General features: G+C 45.6%; 1 long non-coding RNA gene across 1 annotated transcript; it reads left to right on the top strand.

Annotated features, from left to right (window-relative positions):
* Positions 1 to 1,290: 1,290 nt before the first annotated feature.
* On the top strand, positions 1,291 to 1,639 carry LOC112639102. The gene is made up of 2 exons (XR_003123293.1): positions 1,291 to 1,340; positions 1,537 to 1,639. It is a non-coding gene; the product is annotated as an uncharacterized LOC112639102 (long non-coding RNA).
* Positions 1,640 to 4,661: the final 3,022 nt, after the last annotated feature.

Genomic DNA, 4,661 nt, shown 5'->3' with positions numbered 1-4,661 from the left:
ATTTTTCTTTGTAAATTGTTGTACAAACTTCACATTTCATTCTATTATCGGTACGTAAATTCAATATCATATAACATTCCGGACAATAATAATATTTACGCGCTTTATTTTTTGATAATCACTTTAATAATAAATATTTGGAGCCATGATGTGTACGAGGAAGATGACAATCAATTACTTGAATAAGAGATTCCAACGTAGCATCGGTCAGTTGATGACGAAGAGCCAAACTTACAAGCAACATTTTGCTTTCTTCTTTTGAAAGATTGCATCCTTTGTACAGTATTTGGCGAAACTATAACATGAAAAAATTTTATATTACTTATTACTACTATAAAAATACCAACATTAATCTTAAAGAACGCTATTTTTTCTTTGAAATAAATTATACATATATATAATTTATTTCAAAGAAATAAGTTTTTAGATTTCTTCCCATGAAAATGTTTGATCACGATAAAACTTCAAATATTTTAATTTTGGGGTGAGATGTTCGGAAATTTTTTAACAGCATTGTATAAAACACAACTATACATTGCATAATTAAGACTTCATTTGTGCACAAATATCAGCAAATTCTTAGTAACTATGTCCAATAGAAAATTATTCAAAACGATATTCACTAATCACATAGAAAATGATAAATCTAATGGTAAATCTAATGGTAAATAGCTTTCTGTATAGTTATAATGAATTATTTTTAATAGTTTTTCATCGAATTAGTTATATACTAGCGATATTTTGTAAGGTGAGAGATACATGTATATTACCTGCTCGATGTGTGGATCTTGATTATGATCATTGGCATTATCAATAACATTATTGTCATTAGCAGTTGGAATTCCTTCATATTTGTCCATGTCAGAGACCAAATCAATTTTATACTCTGATAAGTTATCTGAACATGATGAACTATCATCTTCTGTATAACTTAAGCATGATAAAATGTCATCTACTTCTCTCATCTACTGTTCTCTATTTTTTTTTTTCGAGAAAATGCTGTTAATGCTGGTATTTCGGGGTTATGTTCCTCGTATATGTATTGTTTATACGGTCCTCTTTTATTAACACTCATTGTTAATTAGCGCGTTTTCTGTGATTATGTCATAATTTGCAATTTATATTCAGATGGAACGATATACTCTCGTTCACGTGCATGTGCTCCACATATCTGTTGCGGAGCGTGCATTGCGTCATACCGTAATACCGTACTGCGCGGAACAGCTGTAGCCGGGAAACAATTCCCCAGCATTTCCGATCCAGAAATGGTGAGAATCGCGGTCTGGGGCAGCCGGCAGCCGGCAGGGCTGCGTTCGAAAACATCATCCGAGTGTACTCAGGTATCATTTTATTCTTGTTTAACATTCGGTGAACAACAAGGATAAAATGATACCCGGGGGCATTCGGGTGATGTTTCTGAACGCAGCCCATTGTGTGTGACTGTGTGGCAGTGCGTTCGCCATTGTTTATATTGTCTGTCGAATGTTTATTAAGACGTTTATATTATCTGTTATATCTTTTATTTTATTAAACAAGATACTTTCATCGTAAAAAAAAGAAAGATAGCGAGTGCGTATTAGTAGAATTTATTAACGAGGATTATAAAGTCGCAGTAGGCTACTGATCGTGGCTTCAAAATCATTACGAAATAAAGAAACACTACAAAAAGTTATCGAAATGCAAAAGAAGAAATTGCAATTAATTGGCCCGTAAATTGTGAAATTACTCCAGCATTAAAGATGCAAAGAGAAGTACGAAATTGCTCATGGAAATCCCACGTTGTACATATTTTGTCGTTTGGAGGTAAGTATTTTTATACTAAAATTAATAATATAACCTTATAACTTGCATGTTTTCTATAGAAATATTTTTATTTGTACTCTATATACACATCCTTGTTGGAAAAAAAAATTATTCAATAAAATGGAAAATTGAAAAGTCGCTGAAAATTTCTTTGAAAAATGTATATTGCAATATTGAAATCGTTTTCAGAGAATTCTTACAGAAATATCTCAAATATGTTTATAATTCCTTCATAAAATCCTTGAAATTGCTTAAAAATTTATGAATATATTGCGGACAGGTGTCGCAAACTGTTCTATTGATGAGCCATTGATCGCGATATATGAATGGAATGTGTGACGTCATTTGTCGAACAGTTTAATTGAGCCTTTCGCGAGAGTAAGTAATGCGTTATCGTGAAATATGTACAGCGCGAATGAAGTGAAATGTGTAAAGCGACAGTGTGAATAATTTTCCGCGAGTGCAGTGTAAATTAAGTGTTACAATGTGGAGTGCAGTGATAAGTGAATGACCGTGAAATCTCGCCGTGAAAGTGACAAGAAGAGCGAGAGAACAGAACGAAAAATGATAACACGGTTCGCGGATCGAACTTAAGTGCGAGTGAATGTGATTCAGCGCGGCGCAATTCTCGGGAATTCGCCGCGTGCGAATTACAATGCAATGAAATATGATAAAGTGCGGGCTCACGAAGTGTGATGAAGATGGTTCGGTGTTGGCTCCTGGCAGACAGACGATCTTCGCGAGTGGCCGGGTCAGTTCCGACGACGCCGTGCGGATGGTGACCACGCGGGTGATTCCGTCGTCTCCGGGATGCAGTGCCGTGATGCGGGCAAGTGGCCATTTGGTCGGGGGTGTGATGTCGGACCGGAGCAGGCACAAGTCGCCGACGCTAGGGCCGGCCTCATTCTTAAGCCTCTTTGGTCGGGCTGCTAGGGCGGTGAGGTATTTGCGCGTCCACCCAGAAATGGTCACGCATCTTTTGGAGGAGCTGCCATCGAGACAGCGCAGTGTCCTTTTCTGCGGTGAGTGATGGCTCTGAAACGGCTAGGAGAGGGGCTCCTATTAAAAAGTGCCCTGGTGTGAGTGCCGTCAAGTCATCGGGGTCGTCCATCAGCGGCTGTAGTGGGCGCGAATTTAGGCACGCCTCCACCTGAGTGAGAAGGGTCGCCATCTCCTCGTAGGTGAGGGTGGCTTCACCGATGACTCTTCGGAGGTGGTGCTTTGTTGATTTGACGGCTGCCTCCCAAAGTCCGCCGAAGTGTAGTGCTGCGGGAGGGTTGAACTTCCATCTCACGCCGTCGGAGGCTGTCACGTGCGCTACGCGCATGGTCCGGATGAGGATCGGGCTGGCGTAGTCGACCCCGGTGCGCAGAAACAGGCGTGCAGGAGCCACTCGCTCCCGAGGAAGACTGCCCATGAGTGGCTGTGGTGTGACGGCTCTCCATCGTGCAGGCAACGCAGCGGTGGATTGCTTGTTTGACGACGGCTCGTCCTCGTGGGATCCAGAATCGTTGACGAAGCAAACCGAGAGTGAGCTGCACTCCCCCATGCAGAGTTTGCCGTTGACAGGACTCCACCATCAGACGGGTTAATTTGGATCCCGGCTGCATGATGATGGGATGCCGCTCGTCGTGGGACAGGATAGCGTGTTTGAGACGTCCTCCGACTCGCATCACGCCGCTGTCTTCGAGGAACAGACTTAGTCGTGTGAGCGGGCTTCGCGGTGGCAAGGCACGTCCCTTGCTCAGTGCTGTGAGTTCGCTGTGAAAGTGCAGTGTCTGCGTGGTGCGAATCCATCGAAGGAGTGCGTCCTCGATCTCGTGGGGCTCGAGTGAGAGTGCGGTGTGAGTGGTGTCGCGTGTCCTCTGGATGCCTGGTCTCCGCCATCGAAGGCACCAAGCTGTCACCCTGAGGAGCCTGTGCAGCGATGAGAAGCGAAGGAGGAATCCAGGTTCGGAGAAGTTTTTGATGGTGGCCGTGAGGTGACGGCCTTTTGCTCCGGCAAGTCTGCGTCTGACAGGGCGTCGTCGTTGCTAGGCCACCTTGCCTCGTCCTCTGGGAGCCAGGATGGTCCGGTCCACCATAAAGGATGATCGACCAGGTCGCTGGGCAGGACTCCTCGGGAAGCGCAGTCAGCTGGATTGTCTTTGCCCGGCACATGTCGCCATCGCGCTTCGGGTAGTCGCTCCTGGATTACCGACAGTCTGTTGGCCACGTAGATCTTCCAGCGGGAAGCGTGGCCGTGGATCCAGTGTAGCGTGACCTTGGAGTCTGACCAGAGGAAGACTGGAGCTGAGGACAAACTCAACAAAGTGCGCGTGTGAACGACGAGGTTTACTAGAAGGGCAGCCGCGCACAGCTCGAGCAGCGGTAAAGACACGGGCTTCAGGGGGGCGACCTTGCCCTTTGCGTTCAGCAAGTGAAGTGTGTTGTCCTTTTCAGTGGAGGAGCGGAGGTACACCACGGCGGCGCATCCTCGCTCTAATGCGTCGGCGAACCCATGGAGTTCGACGCGTGAATGAGGATTGTCGCTGCCGAGCCAGCGAGATATCCTGATCTCATTGAGGCGTGGAAGTTGCGACAGCAGGGTCTTCCAGGCTAGTGCGTCCGCCGGTGGAAGGGAGTATCCCAGTCGAGTTTCCGGAGCCAGGCGGACTGGATCTTGGCTCGCATTGTAACCGGAGTGAGCCAGCCAAGAGGATCAAACATTCGAGCGGTCTCGGACAGGACGCGTCTTTTTGTGAGTTCGTCGAGGTGCCGTGCCTGTTCCGTGAAGATGAAGTGGTCGCTGGCCGGGTGCCAGTGAAGATCCAGTGTCGTGTGGCTTTCATGTGACCACGAGTGAGGTGAGTGGGTGA

Source organism: Camponotus floridanus, unplaced genomic scaffold, assembly GCF_003227725.1.
Source record: "Camponotus floridanus strain SB8 unplaced genomic scaffold, Cflo_v7.5 scaffold466, whole genome shotgun sequence".
Classification (NCBI taxonomy): Eukaryota; Metazoa; Arthropoda; class Insecta; order Hymenoptera; family Formicidae; genus Camponotus; species Camponotus floridanus.
This window is presented reverse-complemented; position numbering and strand designations above follow the sequence as displayed.